The sequence below is a fragment of the Copidosoma floridanum genome, unplaced genomic scaffold (genome assembly GCF_036245765.1).
Source record: "Copidosoma floridanum isolate Cflo_tuat_1 unplaced genomic scaffold, Cflo_Japanese_pri ptg000020l, whole genome shotgun sequence".
Classification (NCBI taxonomy): Eukaryota; Metazoa; Arthropoda; class Insecta; order Hymenoptera; family Encyrtidae; genus Copidosoma; species Copidosoma floridanum.
This window is the reverse complement of record NW_028321897.1, coordinates 21,092,088-21,118,822: the sequence shown is the minus strand read 5'-3', so window position 1 is coordinate 21,118,822 and position 26,735 is coordinate 21,092,088. Positions and strand designations below refer to the sequence as shown.

The following is a 26,735-nucleotide window of genomic DNA, read 5'->3' as shown; positions in this document are numbered from 1 at the left end:
ACATTGACTACATACCTTGTAAGGGGAATTATCAATATTTTGCAGTATACTCTTCAAAATTTTTTAATGTAGTAATATTTTTTAGATAGAACCCTACCCCAACGGTACCTACCCTAGAATATTTTATACGGATACATTCATTACATACCTTGTAAGAAGAATTATCAATATTTTGCAATGTACTATTCAAAATTTTTTAGTGTAATAATATTTTTTAGATAGAACCCTACCCCAACGGTACCTACCTTAGAATATTTTATATGAATACATTGACTACATACCTTGTAAGAGGAATTATCAATATTTTGCAGTATACTCTTCAAAATTCTTTAATGTAGTAATATTTTTTAGATAGAACCCTACCCCAACGGTACCTACCCTAGAATATTTTATACGGATACATTGATTACATACTTTGTAAGAGGAATTATCAATATTTTGCAATATACTATTCAAAATTTCTTAGTGTAATAATATTTTTTAGATAGAACCCTACCCCAACGGTACCTACCCTAGAATATTTTATACGGATACATTGATTACATACCTTGTAAGAGGAATTATCAATATTTTGCAGTATACTATTCAAAATTTCTTAGTGTAATAATATTTTTTAGATAGAACCCTACCCCAACGGTACCTACCTTAGAATATTTTATACAGATACATTGATTATATACCTTGTAAGAGGAATTATCAATATTTTGCAGTATACTATTCAAAATTTCTTAGTGTAATAATATTCTTTAGATAGAACCCTACCCCAACAGTACCTACCTTAGAATATTTTATACAGATACATTGATTACATACCTTGTAAGAGGAATTATCAATATTTTGCAGTATACTATTCAAAATTTCTTAGTGTAATAATATTTTTTAGATAGAACCCTACCCCAACGGTACCTACCCTAGAATATTTTATACGGATACATTGATTACATACCTTGTAAGAGAAATTATCAATATTTTGCAGTATACTCTTTAAAATTTCTTAGTGTAATAATATTTTTTAGATAGAACCCTACCCCAACGGTACCTACCCTAGAATATTTTATACGGATACATCGATTACATACCTTGTAAGAGGAATTATCAATATTTTGCAATATACTATTCAAAATTTCTTAGTGTAATAATATTTTTTAGATAGAACCCTACCCTAACGGTACCTACCCTAGAATATTTTATACCGATACATTGATTACATACCTTGTAAGAGGAATTATCAATATTTTGCAGTATACTATTCAAAATTACTTAGTGTAATAATATTTTTTAGATAGAACCCTACCCCAACGGTACCTACCTTAGAATATTTTATACAGATACATTGATTACATACCTTGTAAGAGAAATTATCAATATTTTGCAGTATACTATTCAAAATTTCTAAGTGTAATGATATTTTTTAGATAGAACCCTATCCCAACGGTACCTACCTTAGAATATTTTATACAGATACATTGATTACATACCTTGTAAGAGGAATTATCAATATTTTGCAGTATACTATTCAAAATTTCTTAGTGTAATAATATTTTTTAGATAGAACCCTACCCCAACGGTACCTACCTTAGAATATTTTATACAGATACATTGATTACATACCTTGTAAGAGGAATTATCAATATTTTGCAGTATACTATTCAAAATTTCTTAGTGTAATAATATTCTTTAGATAGAACCCTACCCCAACAGAACCTACCTTAGAATATTTTATACAGATACATTGATTACATACCTTGAAAGAGGAATTATCAATATTTTGCAGTATACTATTCAAAATTTTTTAGTGTAATAATATTTTTTAGATAGAACCCTACCCCAACGGTACCTACCCTAGAATATTTTATACGGATATATTGATTACATACCTTGTAAGAGGAATTATCAATATTTTACAGTATACTCTTTAAAATTTCTTAGTGTAATAATATTTTTTAGATAGAATTCTACCCCAACGGTACCTACCCTAGAATATTTTATACGGATACATTGATTACATACCTTGTAAGAGGAATTATCAATATTTTGCAATATACTATTCAAAATTTCTTAGTGTAATAATATTTTTTAGATAGAACCCTACCCTAACGGTACCTACCCTAGAATATTTTATACGGATACATTGATTACATACCTTGTAAGAGGAATTATCAATATTTTGCAGTATACTATTTAAAATTTCTTAGTGTAATAATATTTTTTAGATAGAACCCTACCCCAACGGTACCTACCTTAGAATATTTTATACAGATACATTGATTACATACCTTGTAAGAGGAATTATCAATATTTTGCAAAATACTATTCAAAATTTCTTAGTGTAATGATATTTTTTAGATAGAACCCTACCCCAACGGTACCTACCTTAGAATATTTTATACAGATACATTGATTATATACCTTGTAAGAGGAATTATCAATATTTTACAGTATACTCTTCAAAATTTCTTAGTGTAATAATATTTTTTAGATAGAACCCTACCCCAACGGTACCTACTCTAGAATATTTTATACGGATACATTGATTACCTACCTTGTAAGAGAAATTATCAATATTTTGCGATATACTATTCCAAATTTCTTAGTGTAATAATATTTTTTAGATAGAACCCTACCCCAACGGTACCTACCCTAGAATATTTTATACGGATACATTGATTACATACCTTGTAAGAGGAATTATCAATATTTTGCAGTATACTATTCAAAATTTCTTAGTGTAATTATATTTTTTAGATAGAACCCTACCCCAACGGTACCTACCTTAGAATATTTTATACAGATACATTGATTACATACCTTGTAAGAGGAATTATCAATATTTTGCAGTATACTATTTAAAATTTCTTAGTGTAATAATATTTTTTAGATAGAACCCTACCCCAACGGTATTTACCCTAGAATATTTTATATGGATACATTGATTACATACCTTGTAATAGGAATTATCAATATTTTGCAGTATACTCTTCAAAATTTTTTAATGTAGTAATATTTTTTAGATAGAACCCTACCCCAACGGTACCTACCTTAAAATATTTTATACAGATACATTGATTACATACCTTGTAAGAGGAATTATCAATATTTTGCAGTATACTATTCAAAGTTTCTTAGTGTAATAATATTTTTTAGATAGAACCCTACCCCAACGGTACCTACCTCAGAATATTTTATACAGATACATTGATTACATACCTTGTAAGAGGAATTATCAATACTTTGCAGTATACTATTCAAAATTTCTTAGTGTAATCATATTTTTTAGATAGAACCCTACCACAACGGTACCTACCCTAGAATATTTTATACGGATACATTGATTACATACCTTGTAAGAGGAATTATGAATATTTTACAGTATACTCTTCAAAATTTCTTAGTGTAATAATATTTTTTAGATAGAACCCGACCCCAACGGCACCTATTCTAGAATATTTTATAAAATTATAATAATAAATATATCATATTAAAAATATTTATAATTTATTATTTATTTATTAAATAAATTTGTTTAAAAATTTATAAATATTTATTTAATTCAATAATAATCCTTTTTTTTAGGAAAATTATATAAATAATAAATTTAATTTAAATAATACAATTATTTATATCAATTTATATATATATATATATAATAATAATAATAACAAATTCATTAATATTTATTAAATAATTAAAATATGAAAAATAATAATATATAAAATTTAAGATTTTTATATATTATAAATTTTTTATATTAACATTTTTTTTTTTCAAACAAATAGATATTTAATTATTATTATTTTAAATATTTAAATAATTTATTTTTAATTATATAAGTGTTCTCAATAAATAATTATTTTATAATTAATAAATTTATATATATATATACTACTTAACGTAAAAATACGAATTCAGATTTAAAAAAAAAAAATTAATAGTAATTCAACTAAATTAATTAAAATTTATAAAATTTCATTTTTAAAATTAAATTAATAATATTTAATAAATTTATAAAAATAATTATATTATTTAAATTAAATTTATTATTTATATAATTTTATTAAAAAAATATTTATTATTAAATTAAATAAATATTTTTAAATTTATAAACAAATTTATTTAATAAATAAATAATAAATTATAAATATTTTTAATATAATATATATTTATGAATATAATTTTATAAAATATTTTAGGGTAGGTACCGTTGGGGTAGAGTTCTATCTAAAAAATATTATTACACTAAGAAATTTTGAAGAGTATACTGCAAAATATTGATAATTCCTCTTACAAGGTATGTAATTAATGTATCCGTATAAAATATTCTAAGGTAGGTACCGTTGGGGTAGGGTTCTATCTAAAAAATATTATTACACTAAGAAATTTTGAAGAGTATACTGCAAAATATTGATAATTCCTCTTACAAGGTATGTAATCAATGTATCCGTATAAAATATTCTAGGGTAGGTACCGTTGGGGTAGGGTTCTATCTAAAAAATATTACTACATTAAAAAATTTTGAAGAGTATACTGCAAAATATTGATAATTCTTCTTACAAGGTATGTAATCAATGTATCCGTATAAAATATTCTAGGGTAGGTACCGTTAGGGTAGGGTTCTATCTAAAAAATATTATTATACTAAGAAATTTTAAATAGTATACTGCAAAATATTGATAATTCCTCCTACAAGGTATGTAATCAATGTATCCGTATAAAATATTCTAGGGTAGGTACCGTTGGGGTAGGGTTCTATCTAAAAAATATTACTACATTAAAAAATTTTGAAAGAGTATACTGCAAAATATTGATTATTCCTCTTACAAGGTATGTAATCAATGTATCCGTATAAAATATTCTAGGGTAGGTACCGTTGGGGTAGGGTTCTATCTAAAAAATATTACTACATTAAAAAATTTTGAAGAGTATACTGCAAAATATTGATAATTCTTCTTACAAGGTATGTAATCAATGTATCCGTATAAAATATTCTAGGGTAGGTACCATTAGGGTAGGGTTCTATCTAAAAAATATTATTACACTAAGAAATTTTAAAGAGTATACTGCAAAATATTGATAATTCCTCTTACAAGGTATGTAATCAATGTATCCGTATAAAATATTCTAAGGTAGGTACCGTTAAGGTAGGGTTCTATCTAAAAAATATTATTACACTAAGAAATTTTGAAGAGTATACTGCAAAATATTGATAATTCCTCTTACAAGGTATGTAATCAATGTATCCGTATAAAATATTCTAGGGTAGGTACCGTTGGGGTAGGGTTCTATCTAAAAAATATTACTACATTGCAAAATTTTGAAGAGTATACTGCAAAATATTGATAATTCTTCTTACAAGGTATGTAATCAATGTATCCGTATAAAATATTCTAGGGTAGGTACCGTTAGGGTAGGGTTCTATCTAAAAAATATTATTATACTAAGAAATTTTGAATAGTATACTGCAAAATATTGATAATTCCTCCTACAAGGTATGTAATCAATGTATTCGTATAAAATATTCTAGGGTAGGTACCGTTGAGGTAGGGTTCTATCTGAAAAATATTATTACACTAAGAAATTTTGAATAGTATATTGCAAAATATTAATAATTCCTTTTACAAGGTATGTAATCAATGTATCCGTATAAAATATTCTAAGGTAGGTACCGTTGGGGTAGGGTTCTATCTAAAAAACATTATTACACTAAGAAATTTTGAAGAGTATACTGCAAAATATTGATAATTCCTCTTACAAGGTATGTAATCAATGTATCCATATAAAATATTCTAGGGTAGGTACCGTTGGGGTAGGGTTCTACCTAAAAAATATTACTACATTAAAAAATTTTGAAGAGTATACTGCAAAATATTGATAATTCCTCTTACAAGGTATGTAATCAATGTATCCGTATAAAATATTCTAAGGTAGGTACCGTTAAGGTAGGGTTCTATCTAAAAAATATTATTACACTAAGAAATTTTTAAGAGTATACTGCAAAATATTGATAATTCCTCTTACAAGGTATGTAATCAATGTATCTGTATAAAATATTCTAGGGTAGGTACCGTTAGGGTAGGGTTCTATCTAAAAAATATTATTACACTAAGAAATTTTAAATAGTATACTGCAAAATATTGATAATTCCTCTTACAAGGTATGTAATCAATGTATTCGTATAAAATATTCTAAGGTAGGTAACGTTGGGGTAGAGTTCTATCTAAAAAATATTATTACACTAAGAAATTTTGAATAGTATACTGCAAAATATTGATAATTCTTCTTACAAGGTATGTAATCAATGTATCCGTATAAAATATTCTAGGGTAGGTACCGTTAGGGTAGGGTTCTATCTAAAAAATATTATTATACTAAGAAATTTTGAATAGTATACTGCAAAATATTGATAATTCCTCTTACAAGGTATGTAATCAATGTATCCGTATAAAATATTCTAGGGTAGGTACCGTTGGGGTAGGGTTCTATCTAAAAAATATTACTACATTAAAGAATTTTGAAGAGTATACTGCAAAATATTGATAATTCCTCTTACAAGGTATGTAATCAATGTATCCATATAAAATATTCTAGGGTAGGTACCGTTGGGGTAGGGTTCTATCTAAAAAATATTACTAGATTAAAAAATTTTGAAGAGTATACTGCAAAATATTGATAATTCCTCTTACAAGGTATGTAATCAATGTATCCGTATAAAATATTCTAGGGTAGGTACCGTTGGGGTAGGGTTCTATCTAAAGAATGTTACTACATTAAAAAATTTTAAAGAGTATACTGCAAAATATTGATAATCCTCCTTACAAGGTATGTAATTAATGTATCCGTATAAAATATTCTAGGGTAGGTACCGTTAGGGTAGGGTTCTATCTAAAAAATATTATTACACTAAGAAATTTTGAATAGTATACTGCAAAATATTGATAATTCCTCTTACAAGGTATGTAATCAATGTATTCGTATAAAATATTCTAAGGTAGGTAACGTTGGGGTAGAGTTCTATCTAAAAAATATTATTACACTAAGAAATTTTGAATAGTATACTGCAAAATATTGATAATTCCTCTTACAAGGTATGTAATCAATGTATCCGTATAAAATATTCTAGGGTAGGTACCGTGGGGGTAGGGTTCTATCTAAAAAATATTATTACACTAAGAAATTTTGAATAGTATATTGCAAAATATTGATAATTCCTCTTACAAGGTATGTAATCAATGTATCCGTATAAAATATTCTAGGGTAGGTACCGTTGGGGTAGGGTTCTATCTAAAAAATATTATAACACTAAGAAATTTTGAATAGTATATTGCAAAATATTGATAATTTTTCTTACAAGGTATGTAATCAATGTATCCGTATAAAATATTCTAGGGTAGGTACCGTTGGGGTAGGGTTCTATCTAAAAAATATTATTACACTAAGAAATTTTAAATAGTAAATTGCAAAATATTGATAATTCCTCTTACAAGGTATGTAATTAATGTATCCGTATAAAATATTCTAGGGTAGGTACCGTTGGGGTAGGGTTCTATCTAAAAAATATTACTACATTAAAAAATTTTAGAGAGTATACTGCAAAATATTGATAATTCTTCTTACAAGGTATGTAATCAATGTATCCGTATAAAATATTCTAAGGTAGGTACCGTTGGGGTAGGGTTCTATCTTAAAATATTATTACACTAAGAAATTTTGAATAGTATACTGCAAAATATTGATAATTTCTCTTACAAGGTATGTAATCAATGTATTCGTATAAAATATTCTAAGGTAGGTACCTTTGGGGTAGGGTTCTATCTAAAAAATATTATTACACTAAGAAATTTTGAATAGTATATTGCAAATTATTTATAATTCCTCTTACAAGGTATGTAATCAATGTATCCGTATAAAATATTCTAGGGTAGGTACCGTTGGGGTAGGGTTCTATCTAAAAAATATTACTACATTAAAACATTTTGAAGAGTATACTGCAAAATATTGATAATTCTTCTTACAAGGTATGTAATCAATGTATCCGTATAAAATATTCTGAGGTAGGTACCGTTGGGGTAGGGTTCTATCTAAAAAATATTACTACATTAAAAAATTTTGAAGAGTATACTGCAAAATATTGATATTTTCTCTTACAAGGTATGTAATCAATGTATCCGTATAATATATTCTAAGGTAGGTATCGTTGGGGTAGGGTTCTATCTAGATAATATTATTTTATTTGAATTTTAAATTAGCTAATAATAAAATTTTAAGAAATAGACTAAGTTTAAGTCCTTTAATTATAATTTAAAAATAAATATATTTTTTTTTTTCTTAAAATGAAAATTTTAGTTAATTGAAAAATTTTTTTTTTACATAAAAAAGAAAATTATTAAAATTAAATTTTATAAATTTTAATTTAGTCAAAAATTTATTGTTTTTAATTTGTATATATAAAATTTAATGATATAAATAAATTTAAATAATCTAATATAAATTTAATACATAGAATTATTAATTATTAATAAGTTAATAAATAGATATAAAATTAATATGAAATCACTTTGTGCCAGCATTTGCGGTTGTACAAAGCATATAAATAAATAAATTTATATAAATAAATTTATGAGTATTAATTAATATAAATAATCTAAATAAAAATTTTAAGATAAAATTTTAAATTTTTATTAACAATTATTTTTGTTAAATTAAATAAAGATAATTATAAAAATATAATAAAAACTAGGATTAGATACCCTACTATTTTATTTAAAAATAATTATATAAATTATTAATTTTTAAAAAATAAAAATTAAAAATTATGACGGTATTTTAATTTATTAGGGGATTTTGTTATTTAATTTGATATTTCACGATAAAATAAACTTATATTATAAAATTTATGTATGTTTGTAATAAAATTATTTTTTAAAAATTTAATAATTAAAATATTTTTAAAATGAAATTATAAATCAATATGTAATTAAATATAATAATATAAATGAAATACAATAAATTAAATTTATTTAAATTATTAAGATTATTATTTTGAAATTGGATTTAAAAGTAAAAAAAAAAATTATTTTTTTTGAATTTAATTTAAAATATGTACAAATTGCCCGTCACTTTTGAAAATTATTTAGAATAAGTCGAAACAAAGTAAATATACTGGAAAGTGTATTTAGAAATAGAAATATAGTTAAATTTGGAACATTTATTTTGCTAATAAAAATTATTTTAATAAATCATTTTAAAATAATAAATTAAATAAATTTTAAAGATTTTTAATTTTAATTTTTTTTAAATTATTAATAATATAAACATAATTTATTTTTTTAAAATTAAATAATTTAATATTCTAAGTATTGAGAAAGAAAATAAATTTAGTTTAATAAGTTATAAATTTATTATTTTTTACCTTTTGTATCAGGGTTAATTAAAATTAAATAATTAATTTTATTTTTTCTAAAATAATTGAATTAAATAAATATAAAAATTATTGAAAATTAATATTTTAAATATTTTTATTAAAATCATATGTTATTCATAATTATTGATATCTAATTATTTTATAATTAAATTTAATTTAGTTTAAAATTAATATTTAAATTAATTAGAAAATTTAAACATATTTTTTAAAAAAAATTTTTAGGGATAAGCTTAAAAATTATTTTAATAATTATAAAAATAAATTAATTTTAAAAATAAAATTAAAAATTTCTATTTTTCTATAATTTATAATAATAAATTTATTATATTAAAATTATTCAAATTGTATTTTAAAATCTATAAAATTATTTAATTTAATAAAAAAATTAAATTAATGATGATTAAATAAGTAAAAATTAAATTATAAAATTTTAAAATTTATAAATTTATTTAATGAATTCGGCAATAATTATTATTCATCTGTTTAATAGAAACATAGTTTATTGAATTATTAATAATAAATAATTTCTGCTCCATGAATTTTTTTTTAAATAGCTGCATTTTTGTACTTAGGTAGCATAATCATTTGGCTTTATAATAAAGTCTAGAATGAAAGAATAAATGAAATAAAAACTTTATAAAATTAAATAATTAACTTTTATATTGAAGTAAAAAATCCTAAATATTCATAAAAGACGAGAAGACCCCATAAAATTTTATATTATTAATTTATAATTAATAAATAAAAATTGTTATAAATTAAAAATATTATATTGGGGATATAAAAAAATTTAAATAAATTTTTTATTAATTCATTATAAATAAATTATATTTGAAAATTTAATTATAATAATTAAAATAAATTACCTTGGGGATAACAGCGTTATTTTTTATATAAGTTCATATTGGTAAAAAAGATTGCGACCTCGATGTTGAATTAAGATAAATTATTAATAAAGAAATTAATAAATTAAGTCTGTTCGACTTTTAAAATCTTACATGATTTGAGTTTAAATCGGTGTGAGCCAGATTGGATTCTATCTTTATAATTTTAAAAAATATTTGTACAAAAGGACTTTATTTTTTTAATAATTAATTTATTTAAAAATAAAATAATTATTTTGACAGATAAGTGTGATAAATTTAGAATTTATTAAAAAAAATTTTTTTTCAAATAATAATTATATATACTTATATATATTTAAATTTTTTTATTAGAAGATTAAATATAATTTTAATAGTTTTAATTAGAGTAGCTTTTATTACATTATTAGAACGTAAAGTTTTAGGATATATTCAAATTCGAAAGGGTCCTAATAAAGTTGAAAAAATAGGATTACTTCAACCATTTAGTGATGCAATTAAATTATTTAATAAAGAAATTTCATTGATTTTTAAATCTAACTATTTATTTTATTTAATTAGTCCTTTATTAAGTATATTTTTAATATTAATTTTATGAAATTTAATTCCTTATTTAAATATAATAATTTTAAGTGAAATAAATTTAATATTACTTTTATGTTTTATATGTTTAAGAGTTTATCCTTTAATAATTGGAGGTTGATCATCCAATAGAATTTATTCATTGTTAGGAGGATTACGAAGAATTGCTCAAACTATTTCTTATGAAGTAAGAATAATTTTAATAATTTTATCAATTTTATTAAGAGAGATAATTCAATTAATTAATTTAATAAATTTACAAAAATATTCTTGATTTTTTTTTTTTAATTTTCCATTAATATTAATTTTTTTTGTTAGATTATTAGCAGAAATAAATCAAACACCTTTTGATTTTTCTGAAGGAGAATCAGTATTAGTGTCAGGATTTAATATTGAATATATAAGAGGAAGGTTTGCATTAATTTTCATTGCAGAATATGGAATAATTATATTTATTATAATATTATTTATGTTTATATTTATTGGAGGAAATTTATTTAAAATAAAATTTTATTTAATTTATTCAATAATTTTATTTTTATTAATTTGAATTCGAGGAACAGTCCCTCGATTTCGATATGATAATTTAATATATTTAACTTGAATAAGTTATTTACCTGTAAGATTAAATTATTTAATATTTATTTCATTAATTAAAATTTTAAATTATAAGAAAAATTAATTTCTTGCATATGTATTCAAAACATATAGTTTAAAAAACTAAATAATTATTTATTTAAATATAAATAAGATTTTATAGAAATATAAAAATATATAAAAAAATATAAAAAATAAAAAATTGATGAAATTTGTCCAATAAAAATGTATGGATCTTCAACTGGTTAGGCTCCAATTCAAGTTAAAATAATAAATAATCCAATAAAATTTCATAATAAAATTTGATTTAAAAAATAAAATTTAAATGATTTTATTTTATATTTAAAATTAAATGGTATAATTAATAAAATTGAAATTGATAATAATAAAGCAATAACTCCTCCTAATTTATTAGGGATAGAACGAAGAATTGCATAAGCAAATAAAAAATATCATTCAGGTTGAATATTAATAGGAGTAATTATAGGATTAGCTTTATTGTAATTTTCAGGATCTGACAATCTATAAGGTATAGATAAACAAATAAATGAAAAAATAATAAAAAATAAAATAAATCCTAAAATGTCTTTAACTGAAAAATAAGGATTAAAAGAAATTTTATAAAAATTTCTATTTCATCCTAAAGGATTTGAAGAACCAGTTTCATGAAGAAATATTAAATGAAGAATTACTAAGGCTAATACTACAAATGGTATAATAAAATGAAACGAATAAAATCGATTTAAAGTAGCATTATTGATAGAAAATTCCCCTCATAATCATAATACTAAAGAATTTCCAATATAAGGAATAGCTGAAAGTAAATTTGTAATTACTGTTGCACCTCAAAAAGATATTTGTCCTCATGGTAATACATAACCTAAAAAAGCTGTTATTATAGTAATTGAAAAAATGAAAATTCCTGAATTTCAAGTTTTATAGAAAGAAAATGAATTATAATAAATTCCACGACCAATATGAATAAATAAACAAATAAAAAATATAGAAGCTCCATTTATATGACATAATCGAAAAAATCACCCATAGTTTACATCTTGTATAATATGAATAATTCTATTAAATGCTAAATTAATATTAGGACAACAATGTAAAGATAATTATAACCCTGTAATTAATTGAATGATTAAGCAAATTCCTAATAATGAACTAAAATTTCATATTATAGAAATATTTAAAGGAATGAATAAAATTACAATTATTGAATTAATAATTCTTAATAATTCATTTGATTTTGAAATTGATTTTTTCATTTAATTTATTTTCCGTAAAGTTAATTTATTTAAAATAATTAATTTTACAATTAATCTTAAAACAATTAAAATGTAAATAATAGAAATTAATAAATTTAAATTTATATTATATATATATATATATATATAATAATATTGAATTTATATTAATTAAATTTAATTTATTTAATATAAATATTCTAAAAATTTCATTAAAACTATCATACCAAACTAAAAATTTATTAACATTTAAAATTATGATAATAAAAAATAAAAATATAATTATTGATTTAATAATAAAATTTTTAAAAAACATTTTTTTCATTGAAGTAATTATATTATCAATAAATCTAATAAAATATAAAAATAAAATTATTATTCCTCCTACAATAATTAAAAATCTAATATATGATCATCAATTATTTGTATTAAAAATTGATAAATTTAATGAACATATTATATTGTATAATAAAAGAATTGATCCTAAAATTATAGGATGAAATATTTCATAGTAAGAAGGTAAAGAATTAATAATTAATAAGATTAAGGGTGATAAAAATAAATTTATTATAAATGTATTGATTAAAAATTTTATTGTTATTTAATTATATAAAATTGAAATTTATAGATTTAATTTACAAAATTAATATTTTATTTAAATTAATAATTATTTCAAAAATAGTTTAATCTTAAAATATTAATTTTGAAGATTAATGATAAATTATTTTTTTTTGAATTATTTTTTGAAATTATTACTTATATATTTTTATATTTATTATTTCATTGTTTCTATATTCTTGTCTTTATAAAAATTTAATATTAAATTTAATAAGATTAGAATTTTTAATATTAAGATTATTAATATTTTTAATATTATTAGTAAATACAATAAATCTTTTAAATTTAATATTATTTTATTTAATTTATGTTGTTTGTAAAAGAGTTTTAGGTTTAACTTCATTATTATTATTAATTCGAAATAAAAGAAGAGATAGATTTAAATTTATATTAATAAATTTTTGATAAAATTTTTAATTTATTTAATTATATTAATTTTAACTTATAATTTTTTTTATATTGATATATATTTATTTTTAAGAATTTTAATTTTTATAATTTTATTTATTAATATTTTATCATTAAATTATAACAATTATTTTATATTAATTTATTCTAATTTTATAATTGATAAAATTAAATTTATAATAATTATATTAACATTATTATTATTTAGATTAGTAATTATAGTAAGAAAAAAAAATTTCAATATATCAATTTATTTATTTTTATTAATCATTTTAATGTTAATTTTATTAATAAGATTTATATTTATAAATTTATTTATATTTTATTTTATATTTGAATTTAGTCTTATCCCTACTTTTTTATTAATTATAGGTTGAGGGTATTAACCTAAACGACTTAAAGCATCTTTATATATATTATTTTATACATTATTTTTCTCTCTTCCTTTGTTAATTTTATTATTTATTTTTTTAAAAATATTTAATTTAATAAGATTTTTTATACTTTCAGAAATTATATTATTAAATAAATTTTGAATAGTTATTTTTTATATTTTGATGTTTAGAGCATTTTAAGTAAAATTACCAGTATTTTTATTTCATAATTAATTACCTAAAGCTCATGTAGAAGCCCCTGTTATTGGTTCAATAATTTTAGCAGGAATTATATTAAAATTTGGAAATTACGGATTATATCGAATAATTGTAATAATAAATATTAATTTTTTAATTTTTAATGATTTAATTAAAATTTTAAGATTTTTTGGAATAATATTTTTAAGATTTTTATGTCTTCGACATTGTGATATAAAAATTATTGTTGCTTATTAATCTGTTGTCCATATAAGAATAATATTAATTGGATTATTTTCAATAAAAATTTGAGGGTATTATGGTGGAATTATAATAATAATTGCTCATGGTTTATGTTCCTCAAGAATGTTTGTTTTAGTTAATTATTTTTATTTACGATCTAAAAGTCGAAACATAATAATAAATAAGGGAATAGTATATTTTATACCATCATTAATAATATTTTGATTTTTATTATGTATAAATAATATAGCTTCACCAATTTCTTTAAATTTATTAAGAGAAATCATAATCGTTATAATTATTTTAAGATGAAGAAAAATAATCGTATTAATTTTAATTTTAAGAATATTTTTTAGAGCATGTTATAATATTTATTTATTTTCATATTGTTTTCATGGAATATAAAATAATAAATTAATAAAATTTAATTCTAATAATATAATTGAGTATTTATTATTAATTTTTCATTTTTTACCTTTAAATTTATTAATTTTAAAAACTAATTTTTTTTATTAATTTAAATCATTTAATTAAAAATATTGATTTGTGGAATCAAACTTACAAAATTTGTTTTAAATACATTATTTTATATTATTTGAGAGGAATTTATTTTTTATTAATAAGATTATTAATATTTATTTTTGGCCACATATTTATATTTATAAAATTAAATTTATTTATTTAATGAAATTTAATAATTATAAATTCTTTATCAATAAACATGTTAATTTATATAGATTGAATTACTTTATTTTTTTTATTTACTGTACTTTTAATTTCTTTAATAATTTTATTTTATTGTTGTGAATATATTAATCATGATTTGTATAATATTCGATTTTTTTATTTAGTATTTTTTTTTATTATTTCTATATTGTTAATAATAATTAGGCCAAATATAGTTTCTTTAATTTTAGGATGAGATGGTTTAGGACTAGTTTCTTATTGTTTAGTAATTTATTATCAAAATTTTTATTCTTATAATTCTGGAATACTAACAATTTTAATAAATCGCATTGGAGATATTATAATTATATTATCTATTAGATTGATAATAATTTATGGTTCTTGAAATTTTATAAATTTAAATTTCAATAATAAAATATTATTAATTTTAGTTATTATTAGAGCTTTTACTAAAAGAGCTCAATTTCCTTTTTCTTCTTGACTTCCAGCAGCTATAGCTGCCCCAACTCCAGTATCATCATTAGTTCATTCATCTACTTTAGTGACAGCAGGAATTTAGATTTTAATTCGATTTTATAATTTAATATATAAAAATAGAATATCGTTATTTTACATTACTATTACTGGAATAATTACTATATTAATAGCTGGACTATAAGCAAATTTCGAATATGATTTTAAAAAAATTATTGCATATTCTACTTTATCTCAATTAGGATTATTATTAGTAATTTATGGAATAAAATTTTATCTTTTAGCTTATTTTCATTTAATTATTCATGCTATATTTAAATCAATAATATTTATATGCTCAGGAATTATTATTCATTCAATAAATAATTATCAAGATATTCGTTTTATAGGAAATTTAATAAATTTAATACCAATAACTATAATAATGATAATAATTTCTAATTTTTCCTTATGTGGCATGCCATTTTTTTCTGGATTTTATTCTAAAGATTTAATTTTAGAAAAAATTTTTATAAATTATTTTTTTTTAATTTTATATTTTATATTAATTATTAGAACAATATTAACAGTTATATATTCTATTCGATTAATTTATTATTTAGTAAATAAAAAAATAAATTTTATAAATTATTTTAATTGTAATGATGATAAAATTATAAATTTTTCTATGATAATTTTAATAATTAATTCAATTATATTTGAAAAATACTTTTTTATAATAATTTTTATAAATATTAAAGAAATTTATTTATTAAAATTTGAAAAAATTAAAATTTTATTTCAATGTTTGATTTTAATTATTTTAAGATTTAATTTATTTAAATTTAAGCATCTTGAAAATAATTTTATAATATTTTTTTTGGAAAAATATATTTTTCATATTATTTAAATTTTTATTTGAATTTTTTTTTGTTAAAAATAATAAAAAAATATTTTTTAATTGAAAAAGGAATAATTAATTTCATTATTGAAAATTTAATTATTAAAATTTTAAAATTTATAAATTTTTTAATTTATTCTAATAGTTTAATACTAAATTTAATAATAATAATTAGATTATTTATTTTATTAATAATAATAATTTAAATTCAAATAGTTTATTTTAAAATTTAATAATGAAAATATTAAGAAAATATTTATATTTTTAAATATTTATAAAAATTAATTTTATTTTTATATTGAAAATATAATGTTTTAAAAATTTAAACTATATAAATAAATGAAAACATGAATATTTTTTACTAATCATAAAAATATTGGAATGCTATATTTTATTTTTGGAATATGATCTGGAATTGTAGGTTAAAGATTAAGAATTTTAGTTCGATTAGAATTAGGAAACCCTGGATATTTAATTGGAAATGATCAAATTTATAATTTTTTAGTTACAGCTCATGCATTTATTATAATTTTTTTTTTTGTTATACCTGTTATAATAGGAGGATTTGGAAATTATTTATTTCCTATAATTATAGGAATTCCTGATATAGCGTTTCCTCGAATAAATAATATAAGATTTTGGTTACTTCCTCCAAGAATTATATTATTAATTTTTAGAATATTTATTGGATCTGGAACAGGAACAGGTTGAACTGTTTATCCTCCTTTATCTTCTAACTTATCACATATAGGTCCATCCGTAGATTTATCAATTTTTTCTTTACATATTGCAGGAGCTTCATCTATTATAGGTTCTATTAATTTTATTTCAACAATTTTAAATATAAAAATTTTTAAATTAGAAATATTGCCTTTATTTGCTTGAGCAATATTATTAACAGCAATTTTATTATTACTATCTCTTCCTGTTTTAGCAGGAGAAATTACTATATTATTATTTGATCGAAATCTTAATACTTCCTTTTTTGATCCAGTTGGAGGAGGAGATCCAGTATTATACCAACATTTATTTTGATTTTTTGGTCATCCAGAAGTTTATATTTTAATTTTACCAGGATTTGGTTTAATTTCTCATATAATTTGTAATGAAAGAATAAAAAAAGAAGTATTCGGTATTATAGGAATAATTTATGCTATAATTTCTATTGGATTATTAGGGTTTATTGTTTGAGCTCACCATATATTTACTATTGGAATAGATGTAGATACACGAGCATATTTTACTTCTGCAACAATAATTATTGCTATTCCTACTGGAATTAAAATTTTTAGATGATTAGCATTATTAAATGGAATAAAACTTAAATTAAATATTACAAATTTATGACTATTAGGATTTATTTTTTTATTTACTTTAGGAGGATGAACAGGAATTATACTTTCTAATTCTTCTATTGATATTGTTCTTCATGATACTTATTATGTAGTTGCTCATTTTCATTATGTTTTATCAATAGGAGCAGTATTTGCAATTTTTGGAAGATTTATTTATTGATATCCAATAATTTTTGGAGTTTTATTAAATAAAATAATATTAAAAATTCAATTTTTTATAATATTCTTAGGAGTAAATTTAACTTTTTTCCCCCAACATTTTTTAGGTTTAAGTGGAATACCACGACGATATAGAGATTACCCTGATTCATATGTATGTTGAAATATAATTTCTTCAATTGGATCATTAATTTCATTAATAAGAACATTGATATTTTTTTACATTATTTTAGAAAGATTTATAAGAATACGTTTAATTTTATTTATAAAAATTTCTAATAATTCAATTGATTGATTATTTTCTTATCCTCCAAGATCTCATTCTTTTTATGAAATCCCAAAAATTTCTATCTAATTAAATTAAATTTCTAATATGGCAGATTAGTGCAATAAATTTAAGATTTATTTATATAAATTATTTTATTTTTAGAAGTTATAAAATTTTTAATAAATTTTTAATTGATTTCTTCATGAGCAAACATTATATTTCAAGATTCTAATTCTTTTATTATAGAAAATTTAATTATATTTCATGATCATGCAATAATTATTATTGTAATAATTATAATTTTAATTATATACATATTAATTTTTATATTATTAAATAAATTTTTAAATAAATTTATATTTGAAGGTCATTTAATTGAAATAATTTGAACTATCGTTCCAATTTTTTTTTTAATTTTTTTAGCTATTCCATCTTTAAAAATTTTATATTTAAGAGATGAAATTTTTAATCCATACTTATCAATTAAAATTTTAGGTCATCAATGATATTGATCATACGAGTATTCAGACTTCAAAGATTTAATATTTGATTCTTTTATAATTTCTGATATTGAAAACTTTAATTTTCGATTATTAGATGTTGATAATTTATTAATTGTTCCAATAAATTTAAATTTACGATTTATAATTAGATCAATAGATGTAATTCATTCATTTACTGTTCCGAGATTAGGAATAAAAGTAGATGCAATCCCAGGACGATTAAATCAAATTAGAATAAATTTAAATCGTCCAGGATTATTTTACGGTCAATGTTCAGAGATTTGTGGAGTTAATCATAGTTTTATACCAATTGTATTAGAATCAAATACATTTAAAAATTTTATAAGTTGAATTAATAATAATTAATATTTTCATTTGAAGTAAAACTTACTATTTATGATTTAAAAAATCAATTCTTTAAATTTAAGATACCAAATAAAATAAAAATTTAGTTAATTTTATAACATAAATTTGTCAAATTTGAATAATTAATTAATTTAATAATTTTTAATTCCTCAAATAAGACCAATAATATGATTATCACTAAACTTATACTTTTCAATTTTATTTATTTTAATAATAATTATTATTTTCTATATTAATAATTTTAATATTAATAATAATAACAATAATAAAAAAAAATATTTTAAAGTTATTTTTTTTAATAAATGATGAATAATTTATTTTCAATCTTTGACCCTTCTTCATCTATAAATTACTCATTAAATTGAATAAGAAGAATTTATATTTTTTTATTTATTCCTATGATTTATTGATTTGTCCCTTCTCGAATAGATTGAATATTAAACAATATAATTAATATTTTAAATTTTGAATTTAAAATATTATTAAATAAAAAATTAAATTTTATAAATTTATTAATTTTAATTAGATTATTTATAATAATTTTATTAAATAATTTTATAGGAATATTTCCTTATATTTTTATTAGATCAAGACATTTAGTAATAAGAATATCATTATCATTAAGATTATGATTATCTTTTATATTATTTGGATGAATTAAAAATACTAATCATATATTTATTCATTTAGTTCCTCAAGGAACTCCAAATATGTTAATACCTTTTATAGTAATTGTAGAATCTTTAAGAAATATTATTCGATTTGGAACATTAAGAGTTCGACTATCAGCTAATATGATTGCTGGACATTTATTAATAACTTTAATTTCTTCAACTGGATCTTCATTAAGAATAATATTATTAATTATTATATTAATAAGACAAAGATTATTAATTATTTTAGAATTAAGTGTTTCAATAATCCAAGCTTATGTATTTTCAGTATTAAGAGTTTTATATAGAAGAGAATCAAACTATGAAAAAAATACTCCAACCTTTCCACTTAGTAACTTTAAGGCCTTGACCTATTTTAATATCATTTTCAATTTTTAATTTATTAATTAGATATGTTTTTTGATTTAATTTTATGAATTATAAATTAATTTTTTTAAGTTTAATTTTATCTATTATTATTTCTTATCAATGATGACGTGACGTAGTTCGAGAAAGAATATATCAAGGTTATCATACATTTAAAGTTATAATAGGATTGAAGTTAGGGATAATTTTATTTATTATTTCTAAAATTTTTTTCTTTATTAGAATTTTTTGATGTTATTTTCATATATTTTTATCCCCAAGAATTGAAATTGGAGAAAATTGACCTCCTCAAAATATTATAATATTTAATCCTTATAGAATTCCTTTATTAAATACAATTATTCTTTTATCTTCAGGGATTTCTATTACATGATGTCATCATTCTTTAATAAATATAAATTTTAAACAAAGAAAATTAAGATTAATTATTACTATTTTTTTAGGAATAATTTTTTCTCTATTCCAATTAAAAGGATATTTATCTGCTTAATTTACTTTTGAAGATTCAGTATTCGGATCAATTTTTTTTATATCTACAGGATTTCATGGCTTTCATGTATTAATTGGAACAATTTTTTTATTAATTAATTTTTTACGATTAAATATTAAAAATTTTTCAAGAATTCATCATTTTGGATTTGAAGCTGCTGCTTGATATTGACATTTTGTTGATGTAGTCTGATTATTTTTATATATTTTAGTTCACTTTTGATCTTATTAATTTAATTTACATAATATAAATAAGTATATTAAATTTCCAATTAAGAAGTTTAAAATTTAATGTAAATAATAATAAAAATAATTTTATTTTCATTTGTAATTATTTTATTTATCATAATAATATTAAAATTAAATTTTATTTTATCAAAAAAAATATTTAAAGAACGAGAAAAAATATCAAGATTTGAATGTGGGTTTGACTCAATTTCAAATAATCGTTTACCTTTTTCCTTACAATTTTATTTAATTTCAATTATTTTTTTAATTTTTGATATTGAAATTGCAATTGTTCTTCCATTTTTATTTATAAATTTTTTAAATTATTATTATTTAATTTTATTAGTTAATTTTGTTTTTTTCATTTCAACTTTAGGGTTATATATAGAATGATTTGAAGGAGCTTTACTTTAATTTAAATAAATAAATGAATCAAAAAAATTAGATTTTAATTTCGACTTAAAATTTTGATAAATATTATCCATTTATTGTTTTAAAAAAAAATCTAATAATTTATTTTAAAATATTAAATTGCAAATTTAAACAAATTATTTTTATAATAATTTAGATTTAAAGATATAAATAATTTAATATTTATATAATGAATTAGAAATTCAAATATTTTAATATCTTAATTAATATATAAAATAAAATAAATTATTATCTTAAATTTCAAAAATTTAAATGTATTAAACAATTTTATATAATATAATAATGAAATAAAATTTATCAATAAATTTACAATTTATTTGCTTTAATTAGCTACATTATTAATTGGAAATTAAATTTCAATAAAATTATTAACAATAATTTACCTCTATTTTGGTTTCAATTAATAATAAAATTAATTAATTAATAATTAAATATTTTATTCTATTAAAATAATCCTTTAATCAGGCTTTTCATTGAATTTTTAGATATTATTATTACTTTTCTATTCCTATAATTTTTTTTTCTAATTTTTTAATTTTTTTTTCTAAGTCATTTTTTTTTATATGAATAGTAATAGAATTAAATTTATTATGTTTCATTCTTTCTATCTATATATTTAATCAAATAAATATAGAAATTTTAATAAATTATTTTTTAATTCAATCATTTAATTCTTATTTATTCTTATTTTCACCAATATTTATAATTAATTTGAAATTTTTCAATAAAGAAATATTATTATTTTTAATAATAAGAATAATAATTAAAATAGGTCTTCCTTCTTTTCATATATGATATATCAAAATAAATAAGTATTTAAATTGAATTTTTTTTTACTTAAATTCTTCAGTACAAAAATTTATTCCTTTAATAATTTTATTTATTTATATTAAAAAAATTTACTTTTTAATAATTTTAATTAATTTAATTTGAATTCCTTTAATAAGAATTAATAGATATTCTTTAAAAATTATTATATCTTTTTCGTCAATAATTCAAGTATTTTGAATTTTAATGTTAATATTTCTTAATGAAAAAATTTGAATAATTTTCTTTCTATTCTATAATTTTATAACTTTAAATATATAAATATATTTTTATATTTTTAATTTAAATTTTACTTTTGAAATAAGAAATATAAAATTTTCTAATTCTATATTTTATTTTTTATTATTAATAATTTTAACATTAGCAATAATTCCTCCTCTTACTGGATTTATTAATAAATAAATATTTATAAATAATTATTTTAATATAAGATCAATTTATTTATTAATATTTATAATAATTATTTCTTTACTTAATTTATTTTTTTATAGTCGAATCATTTATTATTTTTTTATAATATATTCTTATTCAATAAATTTAAATTTTAAATTTATTAATTTTAAGTTATTTAATATCAATAATTTAAATTTAATATTATTATTTATATCAATATTTATTTTTATTTATGAAATTGTAGGAAATTTTAAGTTAAATCAAACTTGAAACCTTCAAAGATTTTAATATATTTATTAAATATAAATTTTATAAATTAATCAATAAATTTAAATAATTATTTTTAAAAAAAAAAAATAAATTGAATTCATTTTTCTTTGATATTTAAAGCAAATTAAATTTAAATACATTGACTTCATTCCTTAAAATAGGAATTATCAATATTTTGCAATATACTATTCAAAATTTCTTAGTTTAATAATATTTTTTAGATAGAACCCTACCCTAACGGTACCTAACCTAGAATATTTTATACGGATACATTGATTACATACCTTGTAAGAGGAATTATCAATATTTTGCAGTATACTCTTCAAAATTTTTTAATGTAGTTATATTTTTTAGATAGAACCCTACCCCAACGGTACCTACCCTAGAATATTTTATACAGTTACGTTGATTACATACCTTGTAAGAGGAATTATCAATATTTTGCAGTATACTCTTCAAAATTTTTTAATGTAGTAATATTTTTTAGATGGAACCCTACCCCAACGGTACCTACCCTAGAATATTTTATACGGATACATTGATTACATACCTTGTAAGAGGAATTATCAATATTTTGCAATATACTATTTAAAATTTCTTAGTGTAATAATATTTTTTAGAAAGAACCCTACCCCAACGGTACCTACCCTAGAATATTTTATACGGATACATGGATTACATACCTTGTAAGAGGAATTATCAATATTTTGCAGTACACTCTTCAAAATTTCTTTGTGTAATAATATTTTTTAGATAGAACCCTACCCCAACGGTACCTACCCTAGAATATTTGATACGGATACATTGATTACATACCTTGTAAGAGGAATTATCAATATTTTGCAGTATACTCTTCAAAATTTTTTAATGTAGTAATATTTTTTAGATAGATCCCTACCCCAACGGTCCCTACCCTAGAATATTTTATACGGATACATTAATTACATACCTTGTAAGAAGAATTATCAATATTTTGCAGTATACTATTTAAAATTTCCTAGTGTAATAATATTTTTTAGATAGAACCCTACCCCAACGGTACCTACCTTAAAATATTTTATACGGATACATTGACTACATACCTTGTAAGAGGAATTATCAATATTTTGCAGTAGACTCTTCAAAATTTTTAAATGTAGTAATATTTTTTAGATAGAACCCTACCCCAACGGTACCTACCCTAGAATATTTTATACGGATATATTGATGACATACCTTGTAAGAGGAATAATCAATATTTTGCAATATACTATTCAAAATTTCTTAGTGGAATAATATTTTTTAGATAGAACCCTACCCCAACGGTACCTACCTTAGAATATTTCATACGGATACATTGACTACATACCTTGTAAGAGGAATTATCAATATTTTGCAGTATACTCTTCAAAATTTTTTAATGTAGTAATATTTTTTAGATAGAACCCTACCCCAACGGTACCTACCCTAGAATATTTTATACGGATACATTGATTACAAACCTTGTAAGAGGAATTATCAATATTTTGCAATATACTATTCAAAATTTCTTAGTGTAATAATATTTTTTAGATAAAACCCTACTCCAACGGTACCTACCCTAGAATATTTCATACGGATACATTGATTACATACCTTGTAAGAGGAATTATCAATATTTTGCAGTATACTCTTCAAAATTTTTTAATGTAGTAATATTTTTTAGATAGATCCCTACCCTAACGGTCCCTACCCTAGAATATTTTATACGGATACATTAATTACATACCTTGTAAGAAGAATTATCAATATTTTGCAGTATACTATTCAAAATTTCCTAGTGTAATAATATTTTTTAGATAGAACCCTACCCCAACGGTACCTACCTTAGAATATTTCATACGGATACATTGACTACATACCTTGTAAGAGGAATTATCAATATTTTGCAGTATACTCTTCAAAATTTTTTAATGTAGTAATATTTTTTAGATAGAACCCTACCCCAACGGTACCTACTCTAGAATATTTCATACGGATACATTGATTACAAACCTTGTAAGAGGAATTATCAATATTTTGCAATATACTATTCAAAATTTCTTAGTGTAATAATATTTTTTAGATAGAACCCTACCCCAACGGTACCTACCCTAGAATATTTTATACGGATACATTAATTACATACCTTGTAAGAAGAATTATCAATATTTTGCAGTATACTCTTCAAAATTTTTTAATGTAGTAATATTTTTTAGATAGAACCCTACCCCAACGGTACCTACCCTAGAATATTTTATACGGATACATTAATTACATACCTTGTAAGAGGAATTATCAATGTTTTGCAGTATACTCTTCAAAATTTTTTAATGTAGTAATATTTTTTAGATAGAACCCTACCCCAACGGTACCTACCCTAGAATATTTTATACGGATACATTGATTACATACCTTGTAAGAGGAATTATCAATATTTTGCAATATACTATTCGAAATTTCTTAGTGTAATAATATTTTTTAGATAGAACCTTACCCCAACGGTACCTACCCTAGAATATATTATACGGATACATTGATTACATACCTTGTAAGAGGAATTATCAATATTTTGCAGTATACTATTCAAAATTTCTTAGTGTAATAATATTTTTTAGATAGAACCCTACCTCAACGGTACCTACCTTAGAATATTTTATACAGATACATTGATTACATACCTCGTAAGAGGAATTATCAATATTTTGCAGTATACTATTCAAAATTTCTTAGTGTAATAATATTTTTTAGATGGAACCCTACCCCAACGGTACCTACCTTAGAATATTTTATACAGATACATTAAATACATACCTTGTAAGAGGAATTATCAATATTTTGCAGTATACTATTCAAAATTTCTTAGTGTAATAATATTTTTTAGATAGAACCCTACCCCAACGGTACCTACCTTAGAATATTTTATACAGATACATTAATTACATACCTTGTAAGAGGAATTATCAATATTTCGCAATATACTATTCAATATTTCTTAGTGTAATAATATTTTTTAAATAAAACCCTACCCCAACGGTACCTACCCTAGAATATATTATACGGATACATTGATTACATACCTTGTAAGAGGAATTATCAATATTTTGCAGTATACTATTCAAAATTTCTTAGTGTACTAATATTTTTTAGATAGAACCCTACCCCAACGGTACCTACCTTAGAATATTTTATACAGATACATTGATTACATACCTTGTAAGAGGAATTATCAATATTTTGCAGTATACTATTCAAAATTTCTTAGTGTAATAATATTTTTTAGATGGAACCCTACCCCAACGGTACCTACCTTAGAATATTTTATACAGATACATTGAATACATACCTTGTAAGAGGAATTATCAATATTTTGCAGTATACTATTCAAAATTTCTTAGTGTAATAATATTTTTTAGATAGAACCCTACCCCAACGGTACCTACCTTAGAATATTTTATACAGATACATTAATTACATACCTTGTAAGAGGAATTATCAATATTTTGCAATATACTATTCAATATTTCTTAGTGTAATAATATTTTTTAAATAGAACTCTACCCCAACGGTACCTACCCTAGAATATTTTATACGGATATATTAATTACATGCCTTGTAAGAGGAATTATCAATATTTTGCAGTATACTATTTAAAATTTCTTAGTGTAATAATATTTTTTAGATAGAATCCTACCCCAACGGTACCTACCTTAGAATATTTTATACAGATACATTGATTACATACCTTGTAAGAGGAATTATCAATATTTTGCAGTATACTAATCAAAATTTCTTAGTGTAATAATATTTTTTAG

General features: G+C 20.3%; 1 protein-coding gene and 1 pseudogene across 1 annotated transcript in view; one reads left to right on the top strand and one right to left on the bottom strand.

Moving 5' to 3' along the window:
- Agps (alkyldihydroxyacetonephosphate synthase) overlaps positions 1 to 26,735 on the bottom strand; it is a 484,483-nt gene that overhangs the window by 142,991 nt on the left and 314,757 nt on the right. The gene's annotated exons all lie outside the window — the stretch shown is intronic.
- On the top strand, positions 15,255 to 17,914 carry LOC149374411 (uncharacterized; annotated as a pseudogene).